This window comes from Gorilla gorilla, chromosome 15 (genome assembly GCF_029281585.2).
Source record: "Gorilla gorilla gorilla isolate KB3781 chromosome 15, NHGRI_mGorGor1-v2.1_pri, whole genome shotgun sequence".
Lineage (NCBI taxonomy): Eukaryota > Metazoa > Chordata > Mammalia > Primates > Hominidae > Gorilla > Gorilla gorilla.
In genome coordinates, this window is record NC_073239.2 from 99,676,891 (window position 1) to 99,697,836 (window position 20,946).

Sequence of the window (20,946 nt, forward strand, 5' to 3'; positions counted from 1 at the left end):
GTATATAAAATTAATATTACAGTGGAAATTTTTCCATTGCTTACTTTGTTACAGAGGCATAAAGAAAACCTTCTGCTTTTTAAATTGCACATATGATAATTGGTTCAAGAAGAATATAAAATCTATTGTTGGTCATACATAAAATGCTCAAATGACACAACCATCCTTTTTTTGAAATTGTTTTGCATCCTTCACTTCTAATGCCTGGAAGATCAATGGTCACAGAGAAGATATTCAATAAATGTACGCCCAATGATCAAATCAAAGAAACTTCAAAAACACAGGATGTGCCTTTGACAAATCTTATAAGCTCCATTTCTCTCTCCCTTAATATCTGAAATACATCTCAACTTGATGTGCTTCTTGACTGTCCAAATCACCAGGTCTTTTTTGAACAATCCCCTTTCATGCTCCAAAGCTTTCCATAAAGCTATGTCAGTTTGTCCCAACAAAGCCTATGTGCATACAGTCACCATCTTGACTCATCTGTGAAGTGATCTCAGACACCTGTAAGGAGATGAGTAATGTTGTGAGTGTGTGTGAGCATGTGTGTGTGTGTGCTGGTTGGCATTGAGGTGTTGACAAACAAGGTCATAGGTATATTAGTGGATAGTTTCCATATCATAATGAATCTTTACATCATTGCAAGATAAGAATTAATCTCAAAGTAAGTAAATATTATGCCAACATATTTCAATTTGAAATAAAGTTGAGAAGAAAAATCAGGTTTGTCTCACTCTGCAGATGTCCTGCTGTTATTTTGTCATCCTTCTAATTCATAATCTACTAGAATTATAGAACCTCAATGTGGCTTTGGAACTTTCTTATGATAAATGTGTATATATTCCTAGAGATTCCTGAGAATATGGGCAACATAAAACGTTTAGGTCTGCAATGTACCACATATACAAAGGTGGTCCCATAAGATTATAATATTGTATCTTACTTTACCTTTTCTATAGATATGTTTAGATACACCACTGGTTACTACTGTGTTATAATCGTCCACAGTATTCAGGAGAGTAATGTGCTGTACAGGTATATAGCCCAGGAGAAACAGGCTATACCATATAGCCTATGCGTGTAATAGGCTGTACCATCTAGGTTTTTGTAAGTACAACCTATAATGTTTACATAATGTCTGCTTTGTCTAACAATGCAATTCTTAGAACATATTGCCATCCAGGTGAAGTGTTCAGTGTTCCACAGATAATGAAATAATCTGGACTAAAATGTAAATCTTGTAGTTACTATTAGAAAATAATTTCTTGTATAAGAAGGGTTAAGGCACTAAATGTCCATCCAATAATACATGGCCTCTCCAAGGAGCTAGTAACCATTTTTAAAAAAGACTATTGGAAAGAAAAAAATTACAAATGTGAAGTAAAAGATCCTTAATGGTGCCGTAATCCTGTTCCTCCCTTATGTGTATCATAGCCACCCACACTCATTTTACTGTATTTCAATCATCTGTACTTTTTCATTTCCATGGTAGATACTGAGCTTTGAAAGTGAAGGAGTTGTTCTTTCTCTGTTACTTGTTTGCTTTTTAATTCTGAAGCAGGACTTGGCACCTACTAGGTGCTCAGTACTGTTTGCTCATTAAGTGAAGAATAAATGGTCCATTGGATGGAAAGTGGAATTTCAGTTACCATGATAAGTATTATTTTTTTATTCAGGGAAGTCTTCTGGGGCCTCTTGAAAATATCACTTATGTGACAGCCTACTTAACCTATATGTAAGGACAGTGGCCAAGGCAGAAATAAGTCTGTCATTCCCAAAGAAGCTACCAGTCATTGTAAAAACTATGCATGATCTATTCAAGGGAGAAAGATACAGTGTCTTCATTCACTGGATTTCATTCCAAGAAAAGAAAGTTGGTTAAACAACTTAGAATGTTGGCCAAAACAGATATGTTAGTTTAAATTGGTCTGTGTAATCAATCATTTGGAAAAGATTATTAGATTCTACTATAATTCATTTTATATGTTAGTTTATAAAAATAATGTTTTTTCTTAATCTCAAATGGAGAAAAAACAAAACTGTCTCTTCCTTCCACTTTGCTTATAAATGACCAAATCCAGCCTTCTCTTCTCAAGCATCCATGCTAAATGTGTCCTCCCTGGAGGCCTGGCCGAATAAGATCAGATGCAAGGCCAAAATGAATTTTTTTCCCATTAGTGAGTATGTTTGCTACGTGGAGGACACTGTGTGGGCTTGAGGTTATGGATGCAGATGTAGGAAGTTGTCAAAGGGATAAAACAGATTTCATTAGCTAGAAGTGGCTGAAATTTCTCTCATTACAATCATAGCAAGGTCACAAGCGTGATTAAGAATGCATATTACATACTGGTTAGATTTAATTATAAAAGGTAGTTTGTCAAGTCACTGGAAAATGTTAACAAATGCCATCACTACTTGTAATGACATTGCAAAACCTCGAAATATTTGCTGTTGTCATCCACCTGGATCTTGTGGTCACCATGAGAAATATTAACACACACACTCATTGGAGAAGAAAAATTGATTACTAGTGTATGCAATTAAATAATTAGGCAGATTAACTATTTTTCTCTTTCATGGTTAAAAAAGGTTCTTACAAAAACAAATTTATTTGTATTTCACTGAACTTCACACTGCTGAGGAAGAAAAAGATCAAAGCCCCACATCCATACCCTACAATAGTGAAAAGAGATTATGTCATTGGATTCTGCTTTGTCTAAGATGAAGAGTTGCTCTGTTCAAGGTCGCTGTATACCCTTCTGATGGCCAAAACCTCCAGGTTGCCTCCCCCTATCTCTAATGTTGAGTGGGAATTCTAGTATCATCAAGGTGCACTCAGAACAGTTTGGCACACTTAAGAAACCTTAAGTGCCAAACCTTAAGTTTGGCACTTAGCCTGGCATGGTAGCTCATGCCTGTAATCCTAGCACTTTCAGAGGCCGAGGTGGGTGGATTGCTTGAGCCCAGGAGTTTGAAACAAGCCTGGGCAACATGGTGAAACCCCATCTCCACTAAAAATACAAAAAACTAGCCTGATGTAGTGGCATGTGCCTGTAGTCCTAGGTACTTGGTAGGCTGAGGTGGGAGGATCAACTGAGCCCAGGGAGTCGAGGCTGCAGTGAGCCATGATCACACTACTGCACATCAGCCTGGGCAATGGGAGTGAGACCCTGTCTCAAAAAACAAAAAACAAACAAACAAACAAAAAACGAAAACAACCCTCTGTACTGTCATCTGCAAAATGCCCGCATCCCCATGATGATCCCCTAAATCTACACCTTTAGATTCTGCTGTGGTACGAGGAATAAATGTCACTACCCATGTAGGAATAAAAAGGCAGCTTTCTTAACTACCTCATTATAAGAACAATGTAGAATTGGGCAAAATATATTTCTTTCTGGCAGTTTTACTCAGAGTGTCAATATCTTCACTAAAATTGTCATGCAAAGTTTACTCAGGCCCAAAATCCACCAGTAAAAATATCTGGAAGGATCTTCTGTTTAGTTTGTTTTTTTCGTTTGTAACTTGACAATAATATTTTTTCCAGAATGACTTAAAGCCGTTCTATGAAATGTGAATTATATATAGCTGTCACTATAGCTACTTTTATGATCATAATACAATAATATTCAGATATTCTTTTCTTATTGTGTTTTAATGGTATTGCTAAATCTTCATAAGTAACTACTTTAAATCTTTGGCGTATGATAGCTAAAAGTCTTTTTTTCCCCGATTTTTTCTTTTTTTTAAGCATAACTTCCATTTTATTGTATTTTTTTTTTCTAGAGGGTAGTTTTTCCTCAGTTTTTAAAGACTCAGCTCCTTACGTGGATCTTGGTGGAGGTTGGCAGGCAGCACCTTGGGTCTAAATTGGGGTGGGGTGTCTGATCCCTCCAAGCTTCACAAGAATGATTCCTTTCACAAACAGCTGTGAGGAACACAAGCACTGGAGATACGAGCATCAGAAATGCCCTTGATAGCTGTGGACTCTGCTATGTGAACTTAATGGCCTTGTTCTTGGACCCACATGGGACACAGTTTGTGGAGCGAATAAGCTGCATGTAGCTGTGGCCCTTTTTGGCAAGACTGTTATTCCTTCTTTTTTCTTTTGTCGTTATGGAAGCGAGGTTGCAGGAGGAAAGAGTTTTTTTCTGACCTATATCTCCTTATCTCCTTCTCCCTTCTCCTCCTCCTTTTTTTTTTTTTTTTTTTTTTCTGATACGGAATCTCACACTGTCACCAGGCTGGAGTGCAGTGGCACGGTCTCAGCTCACTGGAACCTCCGCCTCACGGGTTTAAGTGATTCCCCCGCCTCAGCCTCCCAAGTAGCTGGGATTTCAGGCATGTACTACCATGCCTGACTAATTTTTTTTTTTTTTGTATTTTAGTGAAGACAGGGTTTCACCACATTGGCCAGGATGGTCTCGATCTCCTGACTTCAGGTGATCCACCTTCCTCGGACTCCCAAAGTGTTGGGATTACAGGTGTGAGCCACCACGCCTGGCCTGTCCTTCCTTATTCTAATTTATGTAGGTGTTCTTTTATACATAGGTATGTGCATGTGAGTCTTGCTTTCTATTAGTCTTTGTGGAATATCTCTGTTTGTATATCTGCAAAAATTGATGGTTCCTTCTCTCCAAAGTTTTACAATTGAGTTAAAAAAAAAATAGAATACTGTATCTGTTGTGATGCCAAGAATATTGATACTCTTAGGGAGCAATTGAGTACAGGAATGAAGTTAGGGAATCCAATGTTTCAAGGCTGTCAAGTGTGCTGTAAAGGCTGTAGAGGATGGAGATAAATACTGGACATATGGCAAGGCAGGCTGAAGACAAACTGGACAACCTTTGCATGTCAGGGTGAGTGATTTCAAATATTTCTACATGTCTACAGCCCCTTTGTAGGTTTTTCAGAAATAGAGGACCTTATCCAGATTTTTGCTTGAGAAAGAATTCAAATTCAACTGGAATTAGACTCTGTCAGCTTATCTCCAAATATTTACACTAAGTGGGAAACTAAAGGCAAATAGATGAGAATAAATATAGATTATAGGAAATGCTGGTTACAGATTATAGTTAGAGAGACTTAAGGTAAAGGTCAATTAGGATGAGACAACAGAAATTTATGCAGCATTTAAGAGCAAAAAAATAGTACTTGGCGACTGATAGTGGAAGGTGAGAGAGGATATCATAGTCTGCTCATGCTACTGTAACAAAATACCATAGACTGGCTAACTTTGGCTAAAATAACATAAATTTATTTTCTCATAGTTCTGGAGGCTGGGAAGTCCAAGATCAAGGTGCCATCCCATTTGGTTTCTCATGAAGGCTTTCTTTCTGGCTTGCGGATAGCTGCCTTCTGAGTGTGTCCTCATGTGACAGAAAGAGAGGGGGCGAGCTCTCTGGTGTCTCTTCTCATAAGGACACTAATCCTATCAGATCAATGTTCCATTCTATGACCTCATGTAACCTTAATTACCTCCTGATAGGTGCTATCTTGAAACACAGTTGCATTGGGGATTTTAGCTTCAACATGTGAATTTTAGGGAGACACAATTTCTTCCATAACAGAGAGGAAGAAACTGAATCTGGCTTGTCTCTCTTCAGTTTTCTTCTGTATTACAAAGTCCAAATTTTTAGGTCACATACAAGGTTTAGCATTTTGTTTTAATCTTCCAAACACCGAAAAGAATTCTTTAATTAATATTTTAAAAGCTGTGTATTTTAGCATTGGAAATAACCTTGTGTAGTAGTAAAAAGTTGTTATCAACACCAAAAAATAGAATAAAATTTCAGGAAACTGAAAGACAGAAGAATTCTCTTTTCTCTGTGAAGTTTCTCCCTTCTACTCTATCAGTTGCTGTTCACTTGACAGCCAGCAGCCAGGCTAAGCTGCAAGTTCCATGTCATCTCCAGACTTCAGGCAGAGACTAAGTGGTCTTCTAGCTCTGTAATGCAGAGAAATATCATAACACTATTTTTTATTTCCATATTCCGTTAAGTCTACATACAGGCAGTCTGGAAGTCAATTCAAAAATTCTATGGTTTTAAAACCCCAATTGAGAAAAGCTTATTAGTCATCTGGAAAAGTTCAAGGAGAGGATTTAACTCCTTTGGCTGTATCATTTTGGGTAAGAAATGATCTGCCAGGGAGGAAATCTTGTCTAGTGTCAGAACCCAGTTTGCCCTGAAAACCTGGCTTTCCTTCTTCCTCCTCCTCTGTCTGATTAGAAAGGGAATGGTGAAAGTGCCTGAGGTAGAAACTTACAAGCATCTGATGGTATGGCTTTGAAGCCTGTTCTTAAAGATAAATACTGCTCTTCACTTCCAATATCTTTGCCTAAAGTAAGTAACAGTTGGACTATTTCATTCTAGGCTTAACGCAGTATATATGGGTCCAAGCTATTCAAAATGCTGCGTTGAAGAGTCCTATTTTCTTTCAATATAAGATACATGATTCTGTCTCTTATTTCACAAATAAACAGTAAGCAATATATCAGTTTCCTCGACAACCCTACTATCATCCTAAATTATCTGCATTTTTAAAAACGTTTAACACTTGAATGATTCCTAGAATTTTTATGATTCAAGGATGTTATATTGTGTAATAGGAAGAGCTGTTTACTTGGTGGCTCCCTGCACATCCCCTTCCCCTGTTTTTAGAAAACTAAACTGGTGTGAGTTGCTAATTGACAATGGAATTAGATAAATTATGGGGAAATGAGACACCTTTGCATTTCGTTTGATCTTAGACACAGAGGCACATGTCCACTAAGTGAGCATTTATGTCCAATATCTTGATTCCCCCAGGATAAGATGCAGGTTGCTAAGGTAGCTAATTTGTGCTGATCACATCAAATTAAGCAATTCTTTGATATTTGATACAGAATTTACCATACAGTGAATATAAGTGTAACTGAATTTTTATTTCTCTTCCTGTTGTTTTCTGGCCTATGATTGCATAATTGGGTGAGGGGAAGCATTAGAAGAACATCCAGAGATTTGGGGATTATTAGCGTGAATCTTAATACATAAGCAGTGCATTCAGTCCTGAGTACATTACATAAATATTTTACAACAATTTGTTTTCTTTTATTTTTAAGCACAGTTAATTATATATATAAATCTTATATGAAAGAACTTTTCAAGTAAACATAAAGCAAATTGTTCAGGATATTTGTCCACTTTTATCAATTGCAAACAAATCATTTAAATGAAATCTGGCCATGTCACCAGTATGTTTTGTTTCCAAAATTAAAGTCTAAAGATTACCCCAATTCTGGTAATTCCATTCCCTTCTTGATGGACTCTGCCTTGTTTTGTTGGAATGGTTGAAGTAAAAGCTTAACTGAAGATAAAATTAGGAAGTAAAGCAGAGACTTTTACTTGGTTGAGAAAATTTTTATTTATTTTTGTAATAATTTCAATACTTATTTTAGATTCAGGGCATAAATGTGCACATTTGTTACATGGGTTTATTGTGTGATGCTGAGGACTGGAATACGATTGATCCTGTCACCCAGGTACTGAGCAGAGTCCCCAAAGTTTCATTTCTTAACATTTACCAACACCTGCCCTCTGGTAGTCCACAGTGTCTATTATTGCTCTTTATATCCTTGAGACCCAATGTTTAGTTCCCACTTAGAAATGAGAACATGCAATATTTGGTTTTCTGTTCCTGTGTTAATTTGCTTGGGATAAGGGACCCCAGCTGCATCCATATTGTTGCAATGGACATGGTTTTGTTCTTTTTTATGGCTGTGAAAATATTTTTATAAAGAGGAGATGAATATAGGAGCAGTGGCTTACACCTATAATCCCAGCACTTCGGGATGCTAAGGTGGGAGGATTGCTTGAGCCTGGGAGTTCAAGACCCGACAGGGCAACATAGTGAAGCCCCATCCTTAAAAACTTAAAAAAAAAAAAATCATGGTGGTACATGCCAGTAGTTCGAACTACTCAGGAGGCTGAGGTGGGAGAATCACTAGAGCCCTGAAGTTTCTGGCTGCAGTGAGCTATGATTGCTCTGCTGTACTCCAACCTGGGTGACAAATTGAGACCCAGTCTCTTAAAAAAAAAAAAAAAAAAAGGAGATGAGAAAGTAGGTAGAAGCTGTAGGAGATGTAGGATCAAGTGGGTTTTGCATTACTTTGAATGCTTGTTTTGTTTTGCTTTTTGTGAAACCATGCTTTTTATTGAAGATGGGCTATTCTACAGCAAGTTGATGTGATGCAGAGCAAACTCCAGAGTAAATGAGTAAATGAGAGAGAATCCAGACTGCCACTGGTGTATAGTTAACAACAGTTCCATTGTCATTAACGATTAGTTTGTTTCATTCATTGGCTATTCGTTACATGTAAATGTGTGTATCCAGTTCCAGGTCCCAGTGACTCAAAATCTGCCCCTTCCATTCCAATTCATTTCATTTCTGCCCCAATTTTATATAAAAGATCAAGTTACAAAATGATGAACTCAAAGATATCTTACTGAATTTCTCCTATTTAACATCTATTGTTCACATGGCTTACTTGTATTTGAGCCTCCGAGTGTCAAGATGCCACAGTGGGAGGGAGAGGAGAAAGGCTTGGGCGGGGGATCAGAGAAGGCACTGCTTTTGGACATGCTTCAGTCACAGCACTAGATGTTCCATGCATATGACTTCATTCAATCCTTACAGAAACCATGCGAAAGTGTTAGGGTCCCCATTTTATCTATGAGGAGACTGAGGCTCAGAAATGTTAAGCATTTGTTAACAGCCATACTACTTGGAAGTACTGGTTTTAAAGTTACAACTCTATTTCTTCCAAAGGAGGATCTCTATTTCCTCCAAAGGCTCACCTTTGTTCTTTTCATCACACTGATAAATACTGCTTTTTGGGGCAGTCAGAAGCGGGTGGTGGGGAGAATTTGGCTTACAAGGGTATAGAGTATGGCTGCTGGCTGAACAACATCAGACGCGGGACAGATGACTGCTGATATCTGTGTTTTCTCCCACTATTATTGTCTAAATAAAATTATAGACCATTACCTGATGACTTGTAAGAACAGGTACTAATATTTTCCCCATATGTTATAATCATAATCAGCTACCTGAAATAATTATCAAAATTTCCAGTGAGTTTGGATGCCATTTGATATATGCATGGTCCTGTCATTTGAAGTGTTACTAGCATCACTCTACAGATATATTAAGCTCGTTTATAGCAATCCATTCTTTAACTTTTATCATTGAATGAGAGCCCAAACAAGAAAGAACTAAAAAAATGTGGCAACATATACATAGACTGCCATCTGCCAGGGTGGGCTCTTGGAAAGTCAGCAACCATTCCAGGCTTCCTCTCTTTTTAGAACTGGACTCCATTTCCCTTGGCCTAAAGGCAGAACAAAAATCTCACATTCATATACCTCAATTCAGTACAGCAAAATCACTCAGACTGTGTATGAATGGGTAGGAGAGTTTATTGAATAATCCAAATGTCATTGCTTTTCTTTATATTCTCCATTGTATGATGCCAGCTGCCTTTTAATTTCTACTATATTTGTAACGCATATTTGCAAAAATTTTCCATAACATTTTATTCCTGACAGATGCACCGTGGTCATATATAGCTGGGTCCAAATTGTTTCCATTATAGAAGAAAAATGTGGATTTCAGAAAAATATTTTTCCTCAGATAAACCATGAAAAACTTTCAAGGATGCTGGAATTTTTTTTCTTGTAAACAATTTCAGCTTTCATTTATCAGATTGCCAAGAGCTTGGGCTACCTTGGTAAATTGAATTGAAGTTTGCTTTTTGAAATTAACTCTTTGTGTCTTTGGCTTATTACCTTACTACCAGGATAAAATCAATATTTAACAAATTTAAATTAGTTGCCTAGCTTTACATTATGCATTGCTGAAAATCAAAGATTGGTAAAGGGTAAAGCATCTAAAGCAATATTAGGTCTGCGAATGTAGGAGCTAAACTCTGTGGGAAAACCTGTAGAATGTTTTGTTCCAAAGCACAAAACAGAGAAGGAAGAGCTGGAACTAGAACCACTTGCCAACCCTCGGTACTGAATTCATTTCTCTATATTATTGCTTAACAGGCACGCCTGGTCTGCAGATGAAGAGCTTAAGAGTTTGGTTGAAAATAAAAGTTTTCAACATATTTAAAATAAACAATTCTATCAGTTGAGGATTTTGTTTTTGTTTTCCACTCTATCTAAAGTCCCAAACTCTGTGGCTTTGTGTTCAGTCCACTTAATAACTCTAAGTTATTTAATAAGGCTCAGTCTATTAATTTATTTTATCAAAGACCTCATATTTAAAATGGCATTTTTATGACTTATTTGTAGGTTACATCTGAATGTGTCCTAAAAGCAAGCTGTATTAGTCCGTTCACCCACTGCTATAAGGACATACCCAAGACTGGGTAATTTATAAGGGAAAGAGGTTTAATTGACTCACAGTTCAGCATGGCTGGGGAGGCCTCAGGAAACTTACAATCATGGTGGAAGGGGAAGCAAACACATCCTTCTTCAGGAGAAGTGCAGAGCGTGAAGGGGGTGGGCTGTGGGAGAGCGTCTCATAAAACCATTGGATCTTGTGAGAACTCACTCACTATCATGAGAACAGCACGAGAGTAACCATCCCCATGATGCAATTACCTCCCACCAGGTCCCTCTCTCAAGATATGCGGATTATGGGAACTACAATCCAGGATGAGATTTGGGTGGGGACACAGCCAAACCATATCACAAGCTAAATATGTATGCTATTGTAAATGCATTAACTGATGGGATGGGAGGAAGAGAAAATTACAGCACATTCTACCTCCATTTTGTAAACTTGAGTTTATTTCTTTCTGATTTATTATGAGTCAGATAAGATCCAGAGATCCACGGAGTTCTAAAAATGTCTCGACAATGAACATCACATTCCACAGTGAGAAACTCAGCTCTGATCTGGGAACTTGGATTCTCATTCACCATGCGCAGTCTTGCTTACTCCCTAACATGTCTTGTTTTCCTTCAACATCATGGGAACTTTCTTTATTTTTCCCGTCCATTAAACAGACCTCTCTTTTTCCCGAATTTCTGATCCCTTCAAGGGCCTTAAAATTTAATTTAGTCAAATCAAGTTATAAAGTGATGCAAATAAAATATTCCCATATATTGGAACAATATTTATGTATAAGAAATGATAAATTTTAAGAAACTCTTAAAAAGATTAGAATATACAAAATGTCCCACCTTCAAGAATTTTTAAGTGTATTCTTGGATAATCACTCAATGGAATTTACCTAATTTTTTAAAGCTTGTAAAGACCTGCAATAATATAAAAAAGTTTCTTTTATTATGTAAAGTGAAAAAAGGACACACACTTTTATAATTAATATGACAATTGTGGAATAAAAAACTTTGCATAAAAGTGCTAGGATTTGCCCAATATATATTAACAGTATTTTCCCATGGGTAGTGGTATTATTTAAAGGCACTTCCTACTTTTAAATATTTCTTAAATTCTATTTAACTTATTTATTCAGAAAATATTTATATATCATGAAGTATATAAGTCACGTTTTCTACTAAGTGTTGTACATAGAATTGTGATTGGGATAGGTAAAAGGAATTCTCCAACTGCATGCTAAGACTAATAAAAAATCACAAATCAAAATAACCAGCACACAATTAATTAAGTACTATGATGGCAAATGCCATTTTCTAAGAGAGTATAAAGATCAGCACCCCAAATTTGGAAGGCAGGGTAAGAAAGGGAGTCTGGAATAGAATAGTTTCAGCTGCAATTAATAGAAATTATGACACAGCATGCTTTAAAACATAATAAATATATTGGCTTATGTGGTTTGAATTGCATCTCTCGAAAATATATTTTGAAATCCTAACATCTGTACCTATGAACAGTATTTGGAAGTAGGGTTTTTACATATGTAATCAAGTTAAAATGAGGTCATCCTAGATTAGAGTGGGCCCTAATCCTGAATGGCAATGTCCTTATAAAGATTTGGAGATGGACAGAGAGGAGACACATACGCACAGAAGAGAGTGCCATGTGAAGATGGAGGCAGATATTGGAGTGATGCAGCTACAAGCTGGGAACTCCAAAGATTGCAAGCAACCACCAGAAGCTAGGAGAGAGGCATGGATCAGTTTCTCCAGCAGGGCCCTCAGAAGGAACCAACCCAGTGGACACCTTGATTTTGGACTTCTGACTGTATGACCTGTGAAAGAACAAATTTGCATTGTTTTAAGTCAACCAGTTTGTGATAATTTTTTAATGAAACCCTGATAAACTAACATAGATCATATAATTGGAAACCTAATATGCAGGTACAGTTCAGAGCTAGCTTAACTCAGTGGCTGCCATTTTATTTCTTTCTTGTACAGTCAGTTATCTGTGCCTTCTTCTTGGTGATAGCATTGTCCTCTCTTAAATAAATGACTGTAGCAGTTTGTAGCTTTACAGTCACACAACACATGCAGAAGATGAGTTTGTCTCTTTGCATGTCTATTTCTTTAGAAAAGAGAAAAAAGTTCCTAGAAGCCCCTCACAAACTTTAGGTTGTGTTTCATTAGCCCAGATATCTACTTCCAAGTCAATATCCTTGGCTAAGAGAATGCTGTGAGTAATTAATTCAGCCTGGCTTCTTGCCCCAGTCACTGGAAAGACAGATAGTATGGCTTCTTTACAGTCAGGCTATCTTAGGGTCTTGGAAGTGTCCTTTGCTGAGGCCTATGGGCTCTATGGTGGCCAAGTGGACAAGAACAAGAGCAGTCATCTTTCAGGTAGGAGGGTAGGAGTCCAGGGTTGGGGCTGGGGTGAATGGATGCTGGGGAGGCAACAAACATGCCACTTTTCAGCCTAGGTCAATCCCCAGCTGAGACGGAAAGACATGAAAGTTAAATAGGATTAACATGGCAAAAGAGGAAACAGCGAAGGAGAAGGTCCCTGGGGAATTGGGACACCTATGAGGGTGAGGAGAGAGAGGAGATGACAGGTAGTGGGCAGGGCCTTTCAAATCCCCTTAAAGTACTTTGACTTTAGCTTAAGAACCAGTAGAACATTTTTAGGAGAATGATATAAGCATGTAGTATTATTAGGCTGGTGTTTTCAGTAGGGTTTCGGTGATGAGAATATCTTACAAATTAAATCTAGAAATTATCATATTGAGTGGGGGAAGTTATTGGAGCAATTTAGGTAAGAGAGAATCATGGCCTAGCCTGGAGTGTTGGCCTTCAAGATGCAAAGAAGAGGATTAATTTAGATCCATAGAGGAGGAGACATGAACTATTAAATATTTAAATGTATTTAAATATGTGTGTGTGTAAATACATATATACATGCACACACATGTAAGTACTAATCAATTACCTCACCTGAACAGAAGTTGGTTTATATTAATTTCAAGCTGTTTCATTTTGTATGAAAGCTGAAAAATCAAAACACAGGCTGGGTCATTAGCTACTCCTTATCTACTAGCTGCTACCACCTTCTTCTACTCATAATAGCTTATGATATTTTGACTTGACTAAAATGGCATTTAACTGAAAAAACACAACCTATTTATCCTACTTCCCTCAATAAGTCTTCAAACTTATTATTCACACATGCTACAATCTCATCAACAGCTCTGAATTCTGCTGTGACATACAATCTTGTCTACAAAAACCATCCAGCGTGCACAGGGATTTGTTTAATGGGGTCTTGTCTAGACCAGCTCACAAGATGCCCCTATGCTCAATACCATGGGGGAGTGTAGCCAACCACCACCATATCTGCATGTATTAGATAATAAACTCTTTTATTCTAAATTCCTTTTATTACTCCTCCATTCTTCCCATTCTTCTCTACTCCATTCAGAAAATGTGAAGTACAACAAAGAGGTAATGGGATACCAAGACACACACAGAACCCCTTGATCATACAGAAAAGAGAAGGATTTGTACCAACTAGAAACCTTTTCCCTGGAGTAGTGAGGGGAAAGGAGGGAAAGAAGTAAGGAGGGAGAGTGGGAGGAAGTAGATAGAGAAATAAAGACGTGCAGGTTTTAAGTGCATAAAAAGGAACGAATACTAAACATCTTGCTTCTTAAAAACAACACCAGGAAGATATCAGTACTCTCAAAAGGCATAACTGTGGTAAACATCTGGGCAATTAGAATCATAGACAATGTCACAAAATTTGTAGACCCTGGGCAGATAAGTAAATAGCAGAACTCTCCTGGACTTAGAGAGGCCTTGTCCACAGGCACAATTTTTATTTAACCTGAGTGAACCCATAACAGGATGGATGAAGATTCTCTTATTTCTTTCCCCAGACCTTGGTGCAACATAGGACTCCATAACTGTGTGATAAACCTGATTCAGAGAAACAATGGAAAAGTTTTATGTTTTATCCTGCCTCACAGTGGAATAAAAAAATAGTTATATTATTTGCACACCTGAACTTGTGGACTGAAATTCACATCCACATGCCCTTTTAAGAAATTGTACAATCAACTATTTCAAGTCCAGTGCCAATATCAGGAATTATAACACATTTTTCATTTGATTTGTATTATCCTACAAGTAACAGAAAAAGTATGGCTCAAGCAAACAGGTGTTTGTGTTTGTCCATTTTGCTTTTTTTGGTTTGTTTATTCCCAGATAATAAAAGGTAGACATTTTCGGGTATTGGGTTCAAAAACTAAGTGATGTCATCTGGGACCCAAACATGTCAGTTCTGCCATGCCTTCTATGTTAGGTGTCACTCATGCCTGTCTCCTCATTGTCACACCCCCAATATCATGTTAATTTTCAAAGTAAGTAAAAGAGAAAAGATAGGTGCCCACTATGCCTGAACCTTTTTTTTTTCCAAGAGATTTCCCAGGAAGCTCTAGTTCTCACTGACCATCTAATGGTATGCCTAACTATAGCATACCATTATAGGTATGGTAGGGATACTGAGGCCAAGCATATTGCTGTAATAAATACAATCAGCATTATATTAGCAAGGAATCTGGGGGAAGGTTATGGGTTATGCAACTGACAGTGTTTCCAATTCACTAATGAAGAAATAAGATGGGAAAAAAGCCTTCTCTAATTGTTTCCTAGTACTTGTCATTAATCTTTCTTACTTGCAAGCCTAAAGTTTACTTGAACATTGCCAGGACAGGACAATGAAATGAGTAATTTAATATGGTTGTGTGTTGATGATGGATTTTACATCTACTAGTTTATAGTATCCGCGTTGCCTTCTCTGTTTATCAAACACTGATTGCTATCAGTGCCCTAAGCCTCCAGTAAAAAAAAAAAAAAAAAGAAAGAAAATTGTGGCTCTTTTCCTGTTTACTTTCTATTTGTACTCCTCGAATTAAAATAAACTTCAGCCGTAAGTAAAATCCATATGCTGTCAGGGTTGGTGAGTTTTGATAATACTGGACAAATCCTAAATTAAGAATGTACACTTGACTGCTGATTGTGAAGCCCAATGGCATAGAAGCATAAATCCCTCTATAGTCATTCCCATATGTGAAAAGAGGGAGTAGGGTTGGTGGGGCTTGAGGACAGTTCGTTAGATGACTTATTTAATATCCTCTCCTATTGATGAAGGTATGCTTGCCAAACTGGTATCTATCACAAAAGTGCAAAGTACAGGCAAGTAGGAATAAAAGGAAAGAGATGGTGTGGCTTTGCAGAGAGCCCCTCTTCTTAAGCCATTTATCAGTGATGATGGATGTCAGCCCTAAAGTTAAAACTGATAAAGCACATATCTTATACATGTTACTTCTTTGGAAGAAGGACAAAAAAGGCCAGTAAAATATTCATCATACTCTGACTTACTTTGGCATTTATTTATCATCAAGAATGAGCTCACATTTGCCTGATAACACCACGGCCTTCCATGAAAATGTACACAACCTAATCGTGGTCTAAATATGCTATGCCACTTTTAATTTATTTGTTATTGCTTGGTTTCTATTAAGATTCAAGCCATGCCAAAGATATTCTCATGCGATTTTTTAAATGTACATTTGTATTTATTTGTATGGTGTGGTGATATTTTTGCTGGAATACTGAGTTACATTCATTCACTAATTCTCTATTTCAACACCAAATATATATTTAATATTCATTTATATGCTTGCTGCTACACATAGGGTGGTTACCAAGACAAAAGGAAGCTTCAGACCCTCTGAACTGATAGCAGCTGTTTGGGCAACACAGTTTAGCACCCTGTAGAATTTGTGAAACACAGCTTCTGTCCCTTCACACATATTTAGTACCGAATCTAACCTAGTTTTTCTCCTGCCAGTCTCTATTCTACACTTAGAAGTATAAGGCAGAAGCCATATCTTCATTTGATTTAGGATAAAAGACGAAAGAAGAGAAATCTGGAACATGTCCTTGTAAATATAACAGGATTTGAAGTTCCTCAGGCGCTGATAGTCATCCTCTAGATTTTTGTTGCCCCAGAACCTTCCTTGTAACTTCTGTTTCAGAATTGTATGTCTTAGAAATCATCACGCCCGTAATCCCAGCACTTTGGGAGGCCTAGGCGGGCAGATCACCAGGCTAGGAGATCGAGACCGTCCTGGCTAACACGGTGAAACTCTGTCTCTACTAAAAATACAAAAAGTTACCCGGGTGTGGTGGCATGTGCCTGTAGTCCCAGTTACTCGGGAGGCGGAGGAAGGAGAATCGCTTGAACCCAGGAGGTGAAAGTTGCAGTGAGCCAAGATTGCGCCACTGCACTCCAGCCTGGGTGACAGAGCGAGACTCTGTCTCAAAAAAATAAATAAATAAACAAAAAAAGAAAAAAAAAGAAATCAAACTCATTCTGTAGGGCTTTGGAATTTGTTGCACTTTATGAATCTGGTTGCCTTTATCCTCCATTCTTTAGTCATTGTTTGACAAATATTTGCATTTCTACTGAGAACATGGAGAAATATTAATGCTTTTATCAGTTTAATCAGTTTTGCTATACATATTTTGCATTTTTTTGGTGCATACACATTTAAGTTGCTATGGCTTTTTAGTGGATTGACTCTTCTATTATTATAAAATGTCTCTCTGCCTCTTTTAATTTATTTTTCTCTGAGGCTTACTTTATCTTATATTTATATAGCTACTGTTTCTTTCATTTCATTAATAAATGCATAATCTATGTCTTCATTATTTTAAGAATGAATTCTTCATTATTTTAAGAATCTTTTGCCATGTAGATATTTTGTAGCTTTCACCTGTAACTATTAAAATAATCTAGAAGAAAGGACTCTTATTAGAATCATAGGTATGGAATACCGATAACATGGGTTTGAAAGGATAGTAAAAGGATGTATTAGGTAGATCTCAGTCATTCAAGCAGCTATCCAAACACCAGTCGTCAGTGTTCTAACGAGTTTTGATCTATGTACTTCTCATTCTTTCTCTTCACCTAACCTGAACTTGGTCCTGAAAGCTATTTTTACTGACCTATGTGCCTCAGTTTTTCCCTGAACAATGCCTTTTTCTGGTTAGAATGCTCCAGCCTAGTAAGTTCTGTCTGTCTCCTAAAAGATAAAAAGAAACACAAGCTCCTTTTGGTAGAGCTGCTGTTTTTATTTTTGACCTTATTCAAAACTCCATGATTTTGCACATCATGAAAATAGGCCTCCAACAACAGGCTTATGTTTCGTTTCAATGTAATCATTCTCAACCCTATACCTTCCTTAATACTTAATCGTCAATAAGAGGGGTTTATTAAAGAAAACAGGCTTTCCAGAAGCTTTTATCAACTTGTCTCAGATGTCTCGAGTCATTTGATACTATCTATCTTAAAGAATTTCAAGATTGTGTTAAATGCTTATAAAATATTTAGACAAGAGAACAAACCGGGCAGTTTTAAGGATATTTACATCACAGTATAATTCTTATTTGAAAATGAAAGATATTTCAATATTGTCTTAAATAATGACTTCATGTTAATCCAATAATAATAATTGTTAAGAATTTATTTTTTTCTATAGCTGAAGTGACCTATGAGATTATCTAAATTAACTGCCACCTTTAGGCAATAAATGATTATTACATTTGCAGAATTGCAATGGAGGCAGTAAAGGTTAAATGATTCGTTCAAGGCTGTACAGGGTCTTCCAGCAGTTGAAGTTTCCTGGCCTCTTTTTTTGTTTTTTTATGTCATTCCTTCTGGTACTGGAAAAACTTGATTTACGGCCTCAGACTACCTTTTAGCATTATCTTTGATCTACCTCTCACCGCTATATGACTTCCAGCAATTTGCTTTTTAGCCTAAATTTTCTTGTTTCATAAAATGCATATAACTCCTTCTTTTTTCCTCTTTTTTTTTTAGGCAGGGTCTCATTCTGTCACCCAGTCTGGAGTTCAGTGGCACAATCTCAGCTCACTACAACCTCCACCTCCTGGGCTCAAGAAATTCTCCCTCCGCAGCCCCCAAGTAGCTGGGACTAAAGGTGTGCACCACCACAGCTGGCTAATTTTTTGCATTTTTGGTAGAGATGGGGTTTCCCCATGTTGCACAGGCTTGTCTCAAACTCTTGAGCTCAAGTGATCCACCTGCCTTGGCCTCCTAAACTGCTGGGATTACAGGTGCAAGCCACCATACCTGGCCTCTATTTTGAACAGATGCTGTAAGGATCAGAATTAACATAAGTAAATCCTTTTGAACAAATGCCCAAATAACGATTGTGATTTTCATGTCATTTAACGGAGTATTTATTGAGTGCCTACTCTATGAGATAATACCAGGTGCCAGAGAAATGAGATGAATAAGACTGCCATGTAAAAGAAACTCATAGTCACGTGGGGAGAAAACATATAATTACTATATATTACAATGTGATACCTTCTTTAAGAGGTAACATGCATCCTCCCGAGGTGCATGAACCTGGCTCTTAGCTTCTGTTTGGTAGCAACAGTGATACCTAGGCAGAAGAGCAGTAAGGTAACCCACTTTATGAATTGTATGAGTTTCCATGTGGTGGTAATGGGATGACTCACCTCACCTTTTTGTTCAAAAACGTCAACCAGTTTTCAAGGGTTCTCACTTTTTATCTCACTACAGAGAAGTTTTGTTTAAGTATGAATGGGACCTACTTCTACTTCTTTTAGTTCAGCAATATAGCTGGTTAATGACTTGTGGCAAATAGTTATGTACATCCTCAGATTTTACCAAGGTCGCTGAAACCAGGGCATTTACTTTTGAATAAGTCTTGCTAAGGAAGCTTGTCTTGCCACTGGTAAAGTATTTCCATAATCTCCTGACCTTAATCTCACAGGATATTCAGAGAGATTCCGGCAAAAAATTCACAATTCGTCCAAATGCATGTTTGCCTTCCAGTACTGTGTTTCTTTGCCTGAGTGACTAGCAGCACTGACCTGTTCTTCTTTATCACCTGCAGGTTGCTCTGGCATTTCCGCTCCAGACCATCAAACTTTAAAGCATCATGAAGACCCCGAGCCAAGCCTGGAAAAGTGTGTCCTTTCTGGTCCAGCACCTGCCTGTGTGCTCACCTCCATAAACTGCTGACTTCTAAGAGCTACTCACAGAGTGTGTGAGTAATCCAATTATCAAAGCTTAGCCAGAAGGGTTTATCCCAAACAAAGCAATGCACATTGGCATTGGAATGAAAGCAGACAGGCAAATGGGGGAAGCAAGTCAAAAACTTTGCAATTACCAGAGCGGCATTGCAGAGTGACTGATTAAATTATTTTTGTCTTTTCAGTCAGAGCTTTCACAGAAAGAGTAAAGAGCATCTCTACTTGCTGCAAATCTGGGTGTCTTAACAGACAGATTTAATTTGGCCTCACTTTCTGCCTGATATAGAGTGACATGCAGTAGGGGCTGGACAAGCCTATCAGATGAATGAGATTGCATGTGGGGCATTTTAGGCAAGAATGGAGGTGCGAGATACTACATCTGGGTCCCAAGAATGAAAGTGACACTTTCTTTCTGGAGGCAACTTCTGCAAACAGAGAATGGAATTGAATTGACAGGTGTCATTATCGCTCCACTTTACCTGCAGGTTCTGAATTGGATTCTGCCATTTCCCAATAGTGCAGCTTTAAGAAAGTAATTTTGCACCTGATAGCCTCAGTTTTCTCATCCCTAAACTGGGAAAAACATGAGTTCATAACTCACGGGGTTGTGGTGAGCATTCATTCTTATCATGTTCTTAGTAAAATATCTGACACAGACTATGGATTTAATTAGTGTTAGTAATTAGCAAAATATGTTACAATTTAATAATAATAGTGTCAATAGTCTGAGCTGTTCTGTGGTTTTTAGATAAAAATTATTTAGGTGCTTGGCTGACACTATCCTAAGATTAAGTCTACCTAATGAAAACTGTAACTTTGACCTTTGCAAAGCTACCAGTTTGTCATGCTTTATTTAACATAAATGAGATTAGCATTTTGCAGCAGCCTTTGTAGGGTCTTTAATTATTAGCCTGTGAGGAATTGGAGGTCTCTAGAAGCCAGGCATGTTGGCAGTGGCAGTATAAGAGTTTGAGATCTGAGTGGGGATCTGGCTGAGTGCAGGGGCAAATGATCATTAACTGAAATGGCACCCCAGAAACAGAGGAGCAGCGAAGATGCTATAGCTGATCCTTTCCCCCCACCGGGCCATTCCACTCACAGGGCTACTTGCTCTTTAAAAGCCACAAGGCACAGCGTTAGGGGAAGGTTTATATGGTAGCAAAAAAGAGTACTATAACGTCTAGAAATCAATGTGAAATTCCAGCCATTATGTTCCTTTAAATCCAAAGATGCCAAACAACTTTGGGAAACAATGCATGTTTTCTGCCTCATTAAAATGACATAGCAAAGGATTCATGAATTGAGCAAACTGAATTCAAAACAATGGACATAAGACATGCTATTTTATCCAAATATTTATATATGGAATATGCTTTTTTATTATATATGTGTATGTGTAATTTGC

The 20,946-nt window shown here is 37.6% G+C and overlaps 1 long non-coding RNA gene across 1 annotated transcript in view; it reads left to right on the forward strand.

Moving 5' to 3' along the window:
- The window catches only part of LOC129526632 (uncharacterized), a 36,162-nt gene extending 16,607 nt beyond the window's left edge, over positions 1-19,555 (forward strand). The window contains exon 3 of the long non-coding RNA XR_008671322.2: positions 19,403-19,555. This is a non-coding gene — a long non-coding RNA (uncharacterized lncRNA). The remainder of the gene's footprint in view (positions 1-19,402) is intronic.
- The last annotated feature ends 1,391 nt before the right edge of the window (positions 19,556-20,946 follow it).